Source organism: Choloepus didactylus, chromosome 19 (assembly GCF_015220235.1).
Source record: "Choloepus didactylus isolate mChoDid1 chromosome 19, mChoDid1.pri, whole genome shotgun sequence".
NCBI lineage: Eukaryota > Metazoa > Chordata > Mammalia > Pilosa > Megalonychidae > Choloepus > Choloepus didactylus.
This window is the reverse complement of record NC_051325.1, coordinates 42834603-42852950: the sequence shown is the minus strand read 5'-3', so window position 1 is coordinate 42852950 and position 18348 is coordinate 42834603. Positions and strand designations below refer to the sequence as shown.

At 46.4% G+C, this 18348-nt stretch overlaps 1 protein-coding gene across 2 annotated transcripts in view; it reads right to left on the bottom strand.

The window, feature by feature from the left end:
- The window catches only part of PPP1R16B (protein phosphatase 1 regulatory subunit 16B), a 97906-nt gene extending 82370 nt beyond the window's left edge, over positions 1–15536 (bottom strand). Inside the window, exon 1 of one of the 2 annotated variants that reach the window (XM_037812315.1) lies at positions 15424–15536. The gene's annotated coding sequence lies outside the window, so the exon portion shown is untranslated. Of the gene's footprint in view, positions 1–14980; positions 15120–15423 lie in introns of those variants that run through there. The other variant, XM_037812313.1, reaches the window with a different exon arrangement.
- Positions 15537–18348: the final 2812 nt, after the last annotated feature.

The following is an 18348-nucleotide window of genomic DNA, read 5'->3' as shown; positions in this document are numbered from 1 at the left end:
CTATTGGAGCTGTTACCATCTTTGGAGGGTTGGGCAAAAAATATCTCATCCTAAATGTTATAAAATCTGCCTTCCAAACTCCTGTGACCAGTGTTTCCCTTTTTTGTTGAGCATTTGCACATTTTCACTTTGCTCAACAGCTCCCAAACCAGCTCCAAAACAGCCATGTCTTCTCTCCTCTACACAATCAGAGATGAAATTGTTAATAAAATAAATCAGGGAGTTTCAAGATGCTCTACTTTTTGGTGAATGAAGCTTCTAGTCGATATGCAGGTTTTGAAGTCCCTCAGTGCCGGATTAATGCCCTTCCAGGTCACCATGCAGAGAAGCACGCCGCAGTAGACTTCTGTTACAACATTCCTTCTGCTCCTTTCCTCTCTTTGATCTCCAGCAAAAGGCCCTTCACTTTGACTCCCCCCTCTTGGGAACACAGCACTCCAAGTAGACTTCTGCTTCCCCTTTGACAGCTTTGTTTCCTTTGAACATAGTAAGTTCGCCATAAGCCATGAAAGTGGTGTTAACTATCACAGTTGAATTTATCTCCTTGTGTTAAATTCTCAGATTCACTTTGTTAATGGCTTCGGTCTACACTCTCAAATATCTGAGACCCTAATATTATTTCAACCCTCTCGTTCATCATTTTATCCACCAAATTACTGAACATCCTCTCTATTTCATTGCCGATACCATTGACTAGAAACTAGTTTTAGGATTTTTTTTTTCCTGGCAATTTTCTCCCCCAGTTCACTTTCATTTTAAATGTAAACCCTCGTTCATTCAGTAAAGAAATATTTGTTGCCATATGCAATGTGCTAAGCACTAAAGTAAGGGGCTCTGAGGATGCCTCAATGAACTGAAGTATTGGTCCAAGAGATTCTGCTTCTAGTGATGGCAGAGTAACTCTTATTGGACTAACCTACCCACATAAAACTATTATAGACTCTAGACAAAAAGTCAATAAATAACCTAGATTTGTTCTAGATTTGTTCAATCCGAAGTAGGCAGAAACTGGATGGGGTCAACACTTGAAAAAAAGAAATGGCACTGGGTGATTTTCATGTTTGTATAACTTTTTACCTGAGGACAGGCCCTAGTCCATGCTGCACCTGGTGGCTAAAACTTGGATACACCTCTGAGGAATTAGAGGACAGAGTTCAGGTAACCACAGTTGGAAAAGGAAGACAGCCATCTCAGCAAAGAGAGAGTCACAGAACAGTAACCCCAAATTCTGAGTATAAACTCTGCCTAAATCTCCCTGAAGACTGTGCAGCTCAATCAAGGCTAAAAGAACTTAAGAAAGATTTCAGATGGCACAATCCAGAGGAGATTGAGTTTGGAATTTGAACTCAGTCAAGTAAAGTGTTGATTAAAAGAAAAATCAATACTGTTCTGAGGAACATAACAGAATCCAGATTCTCCTCGTGTCACTTTCACAATGTTCAGATGTAACCCAAAACCACTAGAGAAAAAAGAAAAAGAAACCACAGGAAAATGTGACCCAAACTCAAGAGAAAAGGCAGTCAGTGCAGACCAAGCACAAGATGAGCCAGATGTTGGAATTAACAAATAAGAATTTAAAAGCAGCTATTATAACTATGTCCAAGGATATAAAGGAAATATGCTTGTAACAAATGAACAGATAGGAAATCTCAGCTGCAACAAAGAAACAACAAAGAAAATAACCAAGATTGTTGATCAGACCAGCTAACTCCCCACCAAAACCTTCCTCTCCATCCATGTGAGTTGTGCTTCTTATCAGGGACAGTTACACAGTTTTAATATTTACTTCAGTGATCAATTTTTGAGCATCTTCCAAGTGCCAGATATTAGGCAAGCTTCTAGTCACAAAAATATGACACAAATCTTAAACTATAGGCCCAAAGATCAAACATTTTCATTTGACTACTGATCACTTCTCCTGCCCTCCCTTCTCTTTCAGGTCCTAAATTGGAAGAAGAGATTGACATCCTGCCTTAGCCTCCTTCCAGGGCTTCAGTGTTTCTTGAGTTATCTTCTTATCACTCTTGATAGTGTGATCTGCCCCACATAAAACACTCGGAAATGTGGAGTAGGTTGTGGGGTTTGATGCACCTCCCCATTCTCCTTCCACATGAAAACATCTTCCACCGGCTGAGAAGCCCGGTCAGGGCTGGACACCAACACCGATGGGGAGGCGCTTACCCTTATAACGTCTCGTTCTCCAGTTCCACTAACAGGTGTTTTCCTTCTTCAAAACCTGTTAAGTGAGTAAGTGAGTCTCAAACTTGGCTGCACATTGAAATCACCTGGAGAGCTTTAAAAACGCCGATGCTGGGAATGTATATTAAACTCACAAAGCAGAACCACTACATACCCACCAGAATGGCCATAATTTTTTAAAAGACAGGAAAAACCAACTATTGGCAGGAATTCATATACACTGAGTGGGAGTATAAATTGGCACAACCGTTTTTAAAAACCGTTCAGCAAGATCTTCTCAAGTTGAACATATGCATGCCCTGTAACTCAGCAATTTCGTTCCTAGGTACATACCCAATCAGAATCTCTATACACATTCACCAAAAGGCATTTACAAGATGTTCACAGCACTATTTTTATTGTGCTATTTTATTTAAAATTATCTTTAATATTTTAACACTATAAAGTAAAGTACCAAAAATGCCCGTTCACCATATTCTGGAGAAACAAATTATGGTATATTCACACAATGGAACAATGTACAGTGTTCAGAATGAACAATATACAATTATACTAAAAAATATGGATGAATCCCACATTGCTGGCCAAAGAAGCCAAACACAGAAGTATATACTATATGTACTAAATATATACATATATATACTATATGTAAAATTCAAAGAGGCAAAACTAACCTATGTTGTTGGCAATCAAGATAGTGGTTTCCTGGGGGGGGAGGGGTGGTGACTGGAAGAGGACACAATGGGGGCTTCCATGCTGCAATACTGTCTCTTAAATAGGGTATGGATTACATGGGCATGATCGGTTTGTGAAAAAAATTCATCCACTTAAGATATGTGTACTTTTCTGGATTTTTTTACCTTAATAAAGCATTACAGTTTAAAAATACTGATGCTTGGGTCCCATCGAGAGATTCTGGTTGAACTGGTGTGGGGTGCAGCCAGAAACTGTAATTTTTTAAAGTTCCCCAGGTATGTCTAGTCTACATCCAAGAACTTGGCAACCCTCCTTATTATTTCTTGGAGCAGAAAGCATTGCTGCTTCCCCAGAAAGTCAGAGGCAGGCTGTTTTCTGTAGAACACTACTAGTGCCAAAGGATGATAACAGATGTTATATGGAGAAAGGGTTCCATGGTCAAATAAGTAGCATATTTCTTTATTAGTATTAACTTTTATTGAGCACTTATTTACTCCTAGAGCTAGCTATGTACTTTATCTATACTATGTCATTTAATCCTTACAACAAGCCAGTGAGAAAAGTACTATTCACCCCCACCTTACAGAAAGGTAAACTAAAGCTCAATGGTGTAAAATAATTGCCCAAAGTCACACATCAGTAAGCAACAGGGCTAGGATCGGAATCCAGGTTGGCCTTGACACCAAAGCCCATGCTGTTAACCGCTGTGCTAAACTGCCTCTCCAGGCAGTATTCCACCGCAGGACTTAACAGAGCCTTGACTGTGCTAACATGAGCTGTGACTTGCCAAGACAGGAACGTGGAATGCAGCATTTCCCAAGTGGTTCCTTTCCTTCATCTCTTATCTTCCAACCCACCTTCCACACAGCTGCCAGAGTTTCTTTAACCAAGTCTGATTTTGCATTTCCACCAGAGGGAAGGCTTTGATGGCTCCCCCTCTGCCTGTACAGTCAAGTCTAAACCCTGGCAATCCAGACCATCCATCATCTGGCCTGACATTTCAGCCTTATCCCTGGCCATCCTAACCCCCCTCCATATCCCTAACCCAATGCACACTCAGTATTCTAGCCACAGCGAACGGGTCTGATGGATTCGCCCCTCCACAATGGTACCTAACCGCTTACTGAGTATCTACTATGTGCCAGGGTCTATGCATCCGTTAACTTTAATCCCCCAATCAGCTTAAAAACAGGTATCATTATCCCCATTACATGGATTAGAAAATGGAAGCTCATCTTGAGATACTTGAAGTCACAACTTGTAAGTAGCAGAGCCAAGATTTGAACCCACTACGAAGCCCATGCATTTTTCACTACAACACATTCCTCACTTTAAACATACTCTTCCGTGGGGTGGCAATGCCCTTCTGCACCTCCACCTGGCAAACACCTTTTTGTTCTTTGAGAGTTAGCTCAACTGCTGTAATAACAACATCTATCATCTCTTAAGTGTTTTCTAGGCACTGTGCTCAGCACTTGACTTGCCTTCTTGTGTAGTCATCTCAACATTCTTTATATTCCCTCTGAATTGTTCCTTACCTGCCCTGAGCCCAATGAGTTTCTTTCTCATCTCTAGTTCCAAGGCATTTTGACCTCACCTCTAACATTGCAGCCAAAACGCTGTGATAACTGTGGATTTCAGATCTGCCTATTCCATTGGACCAGATGCTCTTAGAAGACAAGGGACACATGGTGTTCACATTTACATTCCGTCACAGAGCCACCCAGCACACGGGAGGTAGTCAGTAAACCAGGGAGGGTGGACAGGAGGGTGGTAGACCAAGAGACTGAAAATTCACCAAGATTATCCCATTAGTTCTGTCACAATTCAACTCTACAAGCTCTGTGTATTCCTGCTGAGGGGACTGTTGTAAAACGGTGGTTAAGTTCATTCCACAACATGCTTCACATGCTTCCAACTGATCTTGCCTTGTATTATTCTTAAGATGTCCCTAGTGAATGAGGAAGAATCTGGGACAAGTGGGTGCAAAAAACAAAGTATAGCTTGGTACCCACAGGTGGGTAGATCAGGGAACCATTCTAAATGGACTATTTTTTTTAAGGTAATTAATTTTTAAACATATACTCTCCTTCCCCCTTATCCAATCTCCTGGTAATCTCTAATCTCCTTTCTGTGTCTGTGAATTTGCTGTTTCTAGTCATCTCTTATAAGTGACATCATGGATATTCATCCTTATGTGCATGGCTTACTTAAAGATTCTTCCATGTTGCTGCATGTCTCAGAACTTCATTCTTTCTTATGGCCGAATAATATTCCATTGTGTTTGTATCACATTTTGTTTATCCATTCATCTCTTCATGGGCACATGGGTTGTTTCCACCTTTTGCCTATTGTGAATAATGCTGCTCTAAACATTTGTGTTAAGTTATCTGTTTGAGATCCTGTCTTCCCTGTGTTTGGGTATACTCCTAGAAATAAAATTGTCAGGTCATATAGTAATTCCATATTTAAGTTTTTGAGGAACCGCCATATTGCTCTCCACGGTGGCTGTACCCTTTTACCTTCCCACCAACAATGCACTGGAGTTCCAGTTTCTCTGCATGCTCTCCAACCCTTATTTTCCACTTTAAAATAATAGCTCAGTGGGCTATTATTTTTTCTATAAAGACAGAGACACAGATCTTCAGTGCTCACTCATTCACTGAACACCTGTTCTGTGCGTCCTCTCTTCAATGGGCACTGTTGAGAGAACACCTCCTTGTAACCCCTGGAAGGTAAACAGTCATTTTGCCACCACTTCCACCTTAGTCTATGGGTTCCAAAGTTGTGGATTTTTAAAGCTAGCCTTCTGCTCCCTTGCTCTCACTCTCTCTGGGCTAACGGTCCAATTTGCCCAGCTATGAGTGACCAGTAACTGGTACCAGCTGCAAGCTCAGCTGGGTTTATGCACAGGCTCCCTCAAAGAAACCCCATTAGTAAACACAGAAACCAACAAAGAGAATATTTTAAATTACTTACCCCTACCTAACTTCCCACCTTTTCTGCAGCCCACACTAGAGGAAAACTGAAGGATTTTTCTGCTTCTAATCAAGTCGTTTACTTTCAAGAATTTCAAGTGTTCCTCCCTGGGACATAGTGCACACAGTATTTTGCAAATTCCTTGGTGACATTCATGAACATACGTTTATCAGACAAAAGTTAACACAGCTTGAGCCACACGGTTTTGTTCTTATTTGTCCACTTGTCTGCCTCCTCCAGGAAAGGGGTCAATCTGAGGGCAGCAGAGACTAGTTTAATTTAATTTCGTGTAATTCCTAACCCCAAGCATAAGGTCAGATAAAATGTATTTCTGGAATATTTAACAATCTTTATGGAGGTGCAATCTACAGGACCATAAAATCTGAATTGCTGCAGAACCTGACTCAGAGATGGTCTTTCTATTTTATACTTTTCTGACTGGCAAAAATTAAAGCTATTTAACACTCAGTGTTGGGGAAGGTGGGGAAACAGGCACTCACTCACTGTTGAGGAAATAGAAATTGGTTCAGCCTCTGGAGAGGATAATTTGGCAATGTCTATAACACTCAAGGAGCTTTCCTTATGGATAAAATCAAAACAAAGGTATACACTGTAGCAATAAGGATGTTGCAGCATTATACACGTGTAGTAGGAAAACGTGCAAAACAATCTCAACATCAGCAGGGAACTAGAAAATAAATGACATTAAATTCTTATTATCGGAATATCATGCAGCCACAAAGACTGAGGTGTATCTATTGTGTTGACGTGTTAAGATAAATTAACTGAAAAAGGATGTTTAGGAAGAGTGTAAATGAATATGGTTTTGTATACGCATAAGAAATATAGGGAGAGATGTAACAAAAAGGGATTCCTTCTGGGGAAAGGGAATAACTGCCTGAGAGAGATGGATGGAGAAATTTTACTTTCCATTTTCCACATTTCTATACTGTTTGAATTTGAATTTTTAAGGAGTTTGTATTCTTCATTATAATTAAAACTTAAAATATAGCAATAAGAAAACAAAAGCTTGATTTCATATGTTAAAAAACAAAGATTTTTGGTGAAAATCTTCCCCATTTCTTTATAAAGCAAGATTTCCTCTCTGTCCAGTTCATGGGAGAGCCGATGACCACAACAGAGTTCCGGAAAGGAACCCGGAGACAGGGAGACACTAAGAAGGACAAGGGCCCTGAGCATAAGCCTGAGAATGGGTGCCTTTTGCCTGCTCTCGGACAAAGGAAGTAAAGTCAGTTCTGATTGAGACTCTGACCCATTCTGGGAGCGAAGAAAATCTGCAAACTTACCAGACTGGCAGAGGCACTGGAGCCTTTAACTAGTGCCAAGAAAGGAAGCCCGGGTAAGTTGTGGACATAGGTGAACCTGAGTCATCCAGCCCCCAGGGCCATAAATGACACAGTCAGTTCTAGGCAGCCAGCGAGCACTCTGCTCAACTATCCCCCTGCTCTGAAGCCATCTCTGACTTCCAGGGGCTGACTTTAATGGTGATAATGTAATAATAATAGCTGACGTGTGTTGGGCACATCCTATGTGCCAAGCAAAAAGTTCAAGGCTTAATCATATCATCTCTTATTATTATTATTATTCCTATTTAATAGATGTAGCAATTGAGATTCCATGAGGTTAAGCAAGTAACTTACTCAAAGTCACATTAAATGGTGGAGGTGGAAATCAAACCAGGTTTGACTCCAAAACGAGTCAAGGTCACTGCTAACCTTCCCTGTCTCTGGGAGAAGAACTAGACAAAGGCACTTCCTCAGAGTAGGGACAGCTCTACATTTTTGTGCAAAGAAAAGGCAGAGGGTATAAGGACTAAGTGTATTTGAAGCCCGATATCATGGATTTGCCTCCTGGCTCGGCCACTTCCTGGCTGTGTGACCTTTGGCAAGTCATTGAACCTCTCTGTACCTCACTTTCCTCAGCAGTAAAATCAAGATAATAATAATGCCACCTCTTAGAGTTGTTAGGAGAACCAAAAGAGTTAAATAGACAGTGCCTGGCTTGCAGTAAGTACCAAATGTTAGCGATTATTGTTAATGTCAAGAAAAATGCACCATTCCCTCCAAGCAGATGCAACCCTGCAGGGTGCAGAGCTTGGCAAGTGAAACACTAGCTGGGTTTCAGCCCCTGCCTCAGCCCAGTGCCACTGTGCAGTACACAACTCTACAACCTTACATACATCCTGCTGAGCAATTAACCTCCACTTGCTGCCAGCTCTTCCTCCCAGCTTCCCCTCTACCAACCTGGTTGTGAAACCTGGCACACTTTTTAAATATGCAAATTCCCAGGGCCCCACCTTGGTCAATTCTGACACAGGAGGGCTGGGCGAGGGTACAAGGATCTGTATTTTTCACAAGCCCCAGGTGACCAGGTGACCCAGGAACAGTATGTTCCTGGACAGACATTTATGGAAGCACTAAAAGCCCGTCACACCTTGCTCTGGCTGTTTGAGTTGTTCCTGGAGAGCAAGGAGCCTTCCTTTTCATTTTTGGTCCCAGGCCTGGGCACACAGGGGAGGAGCTCAGAATATATCTGTTACTTTGCAAGGCAGCCAGTAGACCAGATGGCTGTGTGAACATGCAGCAGAAGTCTGCATTTACTTTTGTGTTTAAGTGGGTTTACCACTAGGGACCCCTCATCACCTGGAAACCTGGGGCTCCTCAGATCTTTGCTACTCAAAGTGTGCTTCATGGACCAACAGAGTAGCATGCCCTGGGAGTTTGTTAGAAATGCAGAATCTCAGGCCAAAACTCAGACCTACTGAATTAGATTTTGCATTTTAATAGGAAATCCACAGTGACTGGTATACACATTCAAATTTGAGGCATATGCTCTACATCCCTCCCGCTATCTGAATAAGTTCTACCCAATGTGCACGTCCAACCTAGTCACACACCTTTTGGTGCCAAGGCCCTGAAAAACAGCACGATGCTTTCAATAGCCCCATCCATGCTCAGCAGCCAGCCTGAGGCTCAGGGTGAACCTTTGCTTTAATGAGTTATTCATTTCAAACTTCACATTAAAATAAACCTTCCCAATAAACTGAAAAAGAGACAACTCTGGCCTCTATAATTCTGGAGTATAAAATACTCCCCTCTTTTGTACAGAGTCATGACCCCTGCTTCCTTTTTCCAAAGCCCATCCAAAGACATCAAACAGCCCAAAGAAAACAAGCGATTTCTTCCTGTTGGCCAAGCTTCAAGTTATCAGGCAGATTTCACACTGTAGCTTGACCTCATTAATCCAAGACCTATCACATTGCTGTAAATGTCAGTGGAAAAATAGCCATTCAGTGGGTTTCCTTCATTCCACCGGAAAGGGAAAAAACAGGAAGCTGACAGCAGCTGCGCCCCAGCTTGGCAAATCCCAAGGCCCCAGCCGACACGGCGTTTCTTGTCAGCACCCACATTCCCCTGCCCCAGCCAACTTGTCCTGCTGAAGGTGGGTTCTGTATCTATATGAGCAAAAGGCAATAGTGACTAAAGCAACAATTCAGATAATTTGGGTCCCCAAGCACCTGCCTGGGAAGAAAAATAGAGAGCTTGGTCTGACTTTCTTTAGCCTGAAATACCTACAGGTTGTTCATCGTCCAGGCTCACCTACATCTCTTCTGCCCATTCAAACTGTCCCACAAACCAAAAACCTCTGGGACTCCAGGGGACAAAAGGCTTTCCAAGTCCTCATTCATCCCTTCAGTGTATATTGATTGTCTCCTGGGTGCCGGGCATTGTGCTGGGCACTGGGGCACAGGGACACAGTGCTGAATGAATGAAACATGGCCACTGACCTTACAGGGCATATGGGCCAGTGCAACATTTCTCAACCTGGCACTACAGACATTTGGGGCCTAATTCATCACTGGACAGGGCTGTCCTGTGCATTATAGAATATTTAGCAGCATCCCTGGCCTCTACCCACTAGATGCCAGTAGCACCCCCATCCCCAGTTGTGACAACCAAAAATGTCTCTAGACAATGCCAAATTCCCTTGTGTGTGTGGGGGGGGGGGGCAAATTCACCCCCAATTGAGCACCACTAGTTTAGCATGTGAGGCAGAAGACTAAAAGAGTAATGACTACAAATGACTATACAATCACAATTACATCCATACCATTATCTACCACTTGGAAGGCGGGCATTTTACATACTACAAATCCTTAACATTAAGTCCGAATTTTATGTATATATGTGCATATGTATACATTTTATATATATTTATTTATAAATATGTATATATAGTACATATATTTATAGATAAATATATATATACTATATATAAATATATATATATATTTATGTATTTTTCCCCCAGATAAAGAAATTGAAGCTCAAGAAAGTGAAGAAATTGCCCAAAGGCCCCAACACTAGTGGAAGGCCCTGGTCCTAAACTCCCACAAAAAAATAAATTCAAAGCTTTGTTTTGAGGTCTTCTGTAAACAAGGAGAGTCCCTGGTGATCATCTGAACAGCCATCCTGAAAGACTCATTCCTTCCCGGGGCCCCTGTGGTGCTCAGCTACCACCTGCCACATCAATCAAGCTGCAAATTGCCTGCATCAAGGCACGTTTGTGGGGCAGTGATGGGTCAAGGAATGCAGGCCTCAGACTCCAAGACATCCACAAATGCCCCCTCCCCCATAAGCACCTACGCACACGACCTTCCCCCAGAATCAGGGCAGGGAGGCAAAGGAGCAGTGCCCAAGCACTCAGAGCTCACCCCACTGTGACCCCATCTCCAAGGTGCCTATTGCCTGGCACCCAAGGGTACACAGAGTGAAAGCCAGACATTCCGCAGTCAGCTTTAGACATCGACGAAGAGTACCAGGAGGGAGGTGGCACAGTATAGCCCATGGCCTCTTTGGAGATCCACAGGCATGGGTTCCTGCTACTTAGAGCTGCATGCCCTTCAGCAAATCACCTTACCCTCCGTGCCTCAGTTTCCTCCTCTGTGAAATGGGGATAAGTACGCCTAGTTTAATGAATTGGGTATAAGGATTCATGGCAATGCAAGTAAAACCTTCAGACAGTGACTATCATCCAGAAAAGCACTTGGTGGAATATTATGATCAGTCAGGGAGCCAGGTCAAGGTGCTTTCTCCACCTGCACCCCCTTCCTTCAAATGAGCAACTGAGTCCCAGGAAAAGAGAAATAGGTGCAGAGGTAGAAACAGCATCTCAGGAAGACGGAGGGGACCTCTGTGATTCCCAGGCGGAAGGAAGAGGGAGAGTGGGTTAATGTAATGGCAACGAGTACAGGCCAGCCCTTCCTGCCATGCAGAATCCTGAACTTTCTCGGGTGCTGCAATCAGACAACCATGCTTAGAGGGCTGCGCCTCACAAGGCATAGGGTTGCCCACCTTGGGTCATGAGTGTTCAACCATTCAGGCCCCTGGCTGGATGGCCTCTGCCTGCCTCCCTGGCCTTGCCTCCGGCCCCTGCTTCAGTCAACTCCTGCCCACAGCTCTCAGCCTCTGTGCTTCTGCACAAGCTGTTCTCTCTTCCCAGGATGCCCTCCCCTCTATTACCTACTACCCAGAAAATTGTCCCTAAAGAGCTCAAAGGTACTCCCACAGCAATTTTCCCCCACCTGTAATTGGCCACAACAGAATAATCACAATAGCAACTAACATTTGCAAGCTCTTATTAATATCTAGAAGGCCCTGACCTAAGTGTTTTCCCTACATTGTCTCATTTTTCTCTTCACAATACCTCCACAGGTAGGCAGATTATCTGCTGTAGAGGGAAGTCATTTGTCCATCACCACCCAGCTGCAAGGTAGAGGTCAGGAGTCAAACCTGTCAGAGTCCACCTGTTGAACCACTGCTCCTCACTCCCTTTCTGTTCTTGAAGCTCTTCCCATACAGTGTCCTCATTACCTGTTCCCAGGCTGCCTCTCCCCCAAAGAGTAAGATTCCCTGAGAAATGCCTTATTCATCTTGAAATCCCTCGCTAAGCAGGTCTGGGACAGGGTAAAAATCTGCTGAATGAATCAACAAATCCTGAAAGACGGCAGCCAGCTGAGAAATGCTAAGCTCACAGCCTCCCTAAGAACAGGCCTATGCCAGACTCAAATTCCCAGGAGTTAGGCCCCCCATGCTGAGAGGCTTTCCCTGTCCTGGTAGCGGGGGAAAAAAGCACCCAGCACAGAAGAGGGAATGGTGACGCTGATGACTGTTTCTTGCATTCCTGCCCACAGCAGGGGCTCTGCTAGCACTCCCGATGCATTATGTTCTCACAGAGCCTTGCAACTCCATGAAATAGGTATTTTTATTATTGCCATTTTACAGATGAGAAAACCAGAGCTCAGAGAGAGTAAATAATTTACTCAGGGTCACAAGAGCTTTAACATGTAGAGCTATGATTTGAACTAGACCTGTCTGACTCCCTTGCTCTTCATTACTTGTGTGTTTCTGTAAGAGATGGGCTTGTCCAAGCCTCCTGCAGCCCAGCCTCCAAATGTGCTTGAAACAAAGAAGGGCCTCCTGGCTTCTGCTGGTAGGATACTGGTTGGGACCCACTGTCCAACAAGTGTTAGTCCCGGGGTGGAGGGGTGTCCTGGGCAGGCCCAGCATAGTGCATAAATCCAGGGATGTGCCTTCTGCAATCTGCACAACCAGGCAGGCTGCAGCCTCTTGGGTCAGAGAACATTCACTCTAGATATGGAGCTAGTTTTGAGAAGAACCTGGATCCTAACTTTCCAGAGACTCCAAGCAGATGCTGCAGAAAGGTTCTTGCCTCAGGTAAAAAACCATCTCCCTGTGTCAGCATCCTCTTTGCCCTGTGGCTCAGACTCCTGAACAGACTTAATAGCTAGATTAGAATTTAACCTCTACCCCAACATCTATTACCAAAGAGAACAAAGTCTGAGTGTGTGTTGGGCCCTGCCTACAACGTCCTTCCAGGACAGGGGAAATCCAGAGGGCACCGGGATGCACGAAACCCTGATACATGAACCAAAGAACATGTAGAGGGGTGTCAGGGTGTGTGCCCCGAGGGGAGGAGGCCAAAAGAGTAGTAGGCAGGAAGTGATCTGAAGAAAGACCTTCCAGAAGTTGGAAAGAGCTGGGGACAGGGGAGAGGTCAGGAAGGTTCCAGGGTAGTAGGACACTGTTAGATAGACCCCAGAGGACAGGAAGTTGCAAAGCTGAAGGTCCAGAGTGGTCTGGTTGACAGCTTGTCCCCAGCACCCCAGGATTAAGACAGAGGTGGGGTTTGGGTGGCAGGTGGGAGAGAAGAGGATAGAGGATTTGTGTGGGAAGGCCCTGTGAGCAGGCAGAGAGCTGAAAGGATTCACTGGCCCCTACGGGCCTCCTGCAAGCTGGCTCCTGATGACAGAACTGAAGGAAGAAGATGTGGAAACTCCCAGGGCCTTTGCAGAACCACCCGGGGCTTCAACTCTTGCTGGGATCTAAAAGAGGAGAACTGGCCCCACTCAAAACCAATACTAAAGGCAGCCTGACACTACCCAGGAGCCTCCATCCTGCCACCTCAACTCCACCAAACACTTGCCTCTCGATGAACTCTCCCCACAGCCTGGCTACTGGCCCCATTTCTTAATGAGGCAACTGAGGCTCTGACGGCCATGTCTTACCCAAGGGCAGACAGCTGGTAAGTGGTTAAGCCAGAAAGCTTTCCTTGCAGCTTAGGTGGAGGCCTCCCAGATGCAGGGTTTTCCTGCAGCCGCAGGAAATGGGAGGGCACAAGGGGAAGTTCCCAGGCCGGCTGAAGAGTGGAACGACAGGCCCCTTCCAGAGAAGACCCTGCGGGAAAGGGCTCCTGGTACTTCAGGGCCGGGGCTCCTCCATAGAGGGCGATTCAGCGGCAGCACCTGGTGCTCGGAGCCGCAGGGAGCTAGTGGGCGCTTCTGACAGCGAGAACAGGGGCCCATTATGTGGCATCCAATCACATGGGTGCGCAAGCAGCTTGGCTTTCGGTTCTGAGAAGCGCTTATGCCGCCGCGTCTCTCTGCCTCCGCTCTCGAGACGTCCGGGAAGCCATGGGTTCCAGGCCTTGCGCGCAGCGGCGACGCAGCACTGGGCTCCCGGGAGGTCCGGATTCAAAGTTCGGCTGGGCTCAATTATCCACCCGGGGCTGGGAGCTGCATCATAAGCATCCCCAGTGAAGCCGGTGCCGGCTGGGGGTGGGGAGGGGGGCGGGGAGGCTGTCTGCATCAGGGAAGGAGGCGAGCAGCGAGCGCCTCCCCATCTCTGCTCTCCACGCGGCCCGATCTGGGCAGCTGAGCTTGGGATCTCCGGGTGACCTTGGGGAGACCCCTCTGCGCGACTTCTCTGGGCAGACTGCACAGCTGGTGCCCATCCCATGCGCTCGGGGGCGCTCCTGCCAGCCAGAGCCCATGAGCTGGACTCGCCAGGAGGGGAGCGCTACGTAGCGTGGGGGACCCAGCCGCCGGCGCACGGCGGCCCTTTGGAAAGGCCGAATGCACCTCTCCCAGGGAGCAACCATGCTCGGGGTCTACCCCGGGCCTCTAGGCATTGTCAGCCGGATCCAGCGGCGGGGCGGGGCTGCACGCGGGAGCCTGCCCTAGGGACCTTTCCCGCTCAGGTAGGAGCGCTCCCGGCGCCCGGGAGCTGCCTGCAGGGGCGAAGCGCGGCGAAGGCGCAGCCACGCGAGGGGGCGGCGCCCCCGTGCCCCGCCGGGAGGCTGGGCGCTGGGGGTTTTGGTGCCGACTGTGGCTCCCGCCGCCCGGCACTGCGCCCCCAGCAGACCTCGACCCATGAGTCCAGAACCGCCGAGGACCCCCACGTCCCGCCCCAATATCGCGCCACCGAGGCCCCAGCCAACAACCTGTCAATGCGCCCCCTACCCCGGTCCGATCATTGGAACGCGAAATCCGGGAGAACGCCCCCACCCCAGCGCGACTTCCTGGCTCTGCACTCTCGGTACCTGCCTTTCCAATGCGCAACCTCCATCCCCCGCCGCCCCATTTTCTGAATTCGAACCGCCGGGGTTGGCCAAAGCGCCCACAGTTACCAGAGGCTGGGACCCCATCTCTCCGCCCTGAACCTCACCCTCCTCCCGGTCAAGCTGCAGAAGGCAGGGAGGGAGGTGGCGCGGTCGGGGAACTCACCCGCTCTTCTGAGCCGTGCCCCGGGCGGCTCCCAGCCCTGGCTCCGTCTGTCTGTCCGCCCAGAGCGGGAGCTGCCGGTGAGGCGACAGAAGCCGGCTCAGCTCCGCCGCGAGCCTCCGCGCCGCCCTCCGGCTCCTCCCCCGGGGCGGGGCCTGAGCTCGCGGGCGGGGGCGGGCGAGAGGCGCGCGGGGAAAGCGGAAAGGAGCGGGCCTGAAAGGGGTCGGGGCGCCTTCTTTGGGCCGCAGGAAATTGAGGGGATGTGGGACGTGGCCAGGCTCCGGATTAGCTTTCCTTACAATCTCACCACCACCACCACCACCACCGCGGAAAAGGGAAGCCAAGGACGGTTATTCTTGCTCTCAATTGAGATGGGCAAGTGAGGCCCAGAGAGGGCCAGATGTCACTCAGAAGTAGTGCTAGTTGCAGGAATTCAAGGCTCCTACCTTGAGGCCGGCACAGCCTCAGTCTAAAAGCTTCCGGCACACCAGGGGTCCTACCAGGCTTTGCCCTGGGGACAGGTCTGGCGGAGCAGGTCTCCCAGCTGGAGGGCGCGGGACAGGTGGGAGCATGGGGGCCGTGACCTGCGACGTGGAATCGCATCATTTCCTCTTTCTGGAAACAAGCAGAGTGAAGCGAAGGAGGAAGGAAGTGGTCGTACCTCCGCTGACGTCTGCCACAGTTTGAGATGTGCAGGATCTAGAAAGGGGCTGTTTCTGTGACTTTTTTACGCTAAAAATAAAAAGCAAAACACACCCAGTGGTTTCCATCATCTGATTCAGTCCTCCTTCCCTAGCTAAAAACCCCTGCACTCTAAGCACCACCTATTCCTTACACCACAAAGGATTTAAGTCTTTAAATTGCTGTTGAGAGGACCCCTCTCCCCTGCCCCCAAGGAGAAGAAAGTTAAAAACAATGGGAAAAATCCATCCCAAAACATTCTCTGGAATCCACTCTCCCTGAACACTGGCCCTGGAACAATAGGGTTCTCTTCTTCACAAAGGGCCTTGTTTCCTGAGCTCTCCCAGCCTCGGATTACAGCACTAAGCACCCCAGGGCCAGCCAGCTGGGGGGCAGGGGAGGGGCAGGGTTTAAGTTTGGGGGTTTCTGGATGACACCCATTTAATTCAATTTCCAGCAATGTCCTTTGAAGACTACCTCTGGTTCTCTACTCACCAGCAATTTTCTTTTGATGCCCACAGTGTGGCCTGAGTTTAGCGATTTCCTTTTGCCAAGGTAACACTGCAACTTTTGCAGGGAGAGCAAACACCTGTAGGGTTGGGCTTGTTCCAGAACCCAGGCCCGGAGGTGCAGCTGGGAATGACAGTTTCAATAAGAGCAATTAGAGGGCAGAGCAGGTGGGAAGACTTAAAGTGATGTCTAAAATAACCCAAGGGAAGCATCGACTGTTTCCATTGATTTACAATGAAGAGCTGTGGGCTGGGAGGGTGGAAATCCATCTTTCCAAGGTGAATGTAGAACATGGACTGCTCCTGAAATGAAGCCCCTGAGCAAATGTGGGGCTCCCAAGTCCCCACCTTGTGCTGTTCACTCGCACCCCTCACAGTATCACCTACACTCAGAGCAAGGTTTAAGGACTCACACTTCCAATTTCAAAACTTACTCAAAGCTACAGTAATCCAGACAGTGTGGCACTGACATAAGAATAGACGCACAGATCAATGGAATAGAACTGATAGTCCAGAAATAAGCCCTCATATTTATGGTCAATAGATTTTCGACAAGGGTGCCAAGACAATTCAATACGGAAGGAATAGGCTTTTTACTAAATGGTGCTGTGACAACTGGATGTCCACATGCAAAAGAATGAAGTTGGGCCCCTTCCTCACACCATACATGGAAGTTAACTCAAAACAGATCAAAGATTGAAATGTAATAGCTGGAAGTATAAAACTCTTAGAAGAAAACACAGGCATACATCTTCATGACCTTGGATTAGGCAATGGTTTCTTAGCTGTGACACCTAAAACACAAACAACAAAAGAAAAAATAAACTGGACCCAAAATTAAAAACTTTTGTGCTTCAAAACATTGAGGACTACCAATTTAGTAGGCCAAGTCCTTGATCTGGGGGCTTTCCCTTATGAGACGTGTTACTGCAAGGGAGAGGCTAAACCTACTTATAATTGTGCCTAAGAGTCCCCCCAGAAAACCTCTTTGTTGCTCAGATGTGGCCTTTCTCTCTAAGCCCATTCACTGCCCTCCCCCCTACGTGGGACATGACTCCCAGGGGTGTAAATCCCTCTGGCAATGCGGACATGACTCCCAGGGATGAGCCTGGACCCAGCATTATGGGATTGGGAAAAATCTTCTTGACCAAAAGGGGGAAGAAAGATGAAACAAAATAAAATTCCAGTGGCTGAGAGCTTTCAAATGGAGGTCCAGAGGTCACTCTGGAGGACATTCTTATGCACTATATAGATATCCTTTGTAGTTTTTAGTGTGTTGGAATGGCTAGAGGGAAATACCTGAAGCTGTCAAACTGCAACCCCATGGCCTTGATTCTTGAAGGCAATTGCATAGCTATGTAGCTTACATAGTGTGACTGTGAGATTGTGAAAACTTTGTGGCTCACACTCCATTTATCCAGTGTGTGGACAGATGAGTAGAAAAATGGGGACAAAAATTAAATGAAAAATAGGGTCGGATGGGGGGGGTGGAATGTTTTAGGTGTTCTTTTTTACTTTTATTTTTTCCGTGTAAGGAAAATGCTCAAAAATTGATTCTGGTGATGAATGCACAACTATATGATGGTACTGTGAATAACTGACTGTACACTGTGGATGATTGTAGGGTATGTGAATATATCTCAATAAAACTGTATCAAAAAAAACTTTTATGCTTCAAAGTAGAACATCATGGAATGAAAAGACAACCCACAGAATGGGAGAAAATCTTTGCAAATCATCTATCTGATATGTGACTTGTATCTAGAAATATAAAGAACTCATACTACTCAATAGTAAAAGGACAACTCAATTTTAAAATGGCCAGAGGATCTGAATAGACATTTCTCCAAAGAAGATATACAAATTGTCAATAAGCATATGAAAAGATGACATCAGGGAACAATATATCAAAACCAAAATGATACACCATTTCAAGCCCACTAGGATGGCTATAATTAATAAGACAGATAATAATAAGTGTTGGTGAGGATGTGGAGAAATTAGAACTTTCATACATTGTCAGTGGCGATGTAAAATGGTCCAGCAGTAAAACAATCTGAAAGTTGCTCAAAATGTTAAACATTGAGTTACCATATGACCCAGAAATTCCACTCATAGGTATATGCCTAAAATAAAAACATGTCCATCAAAAAAACTTCTACATAAATGTTCACAGAAGCA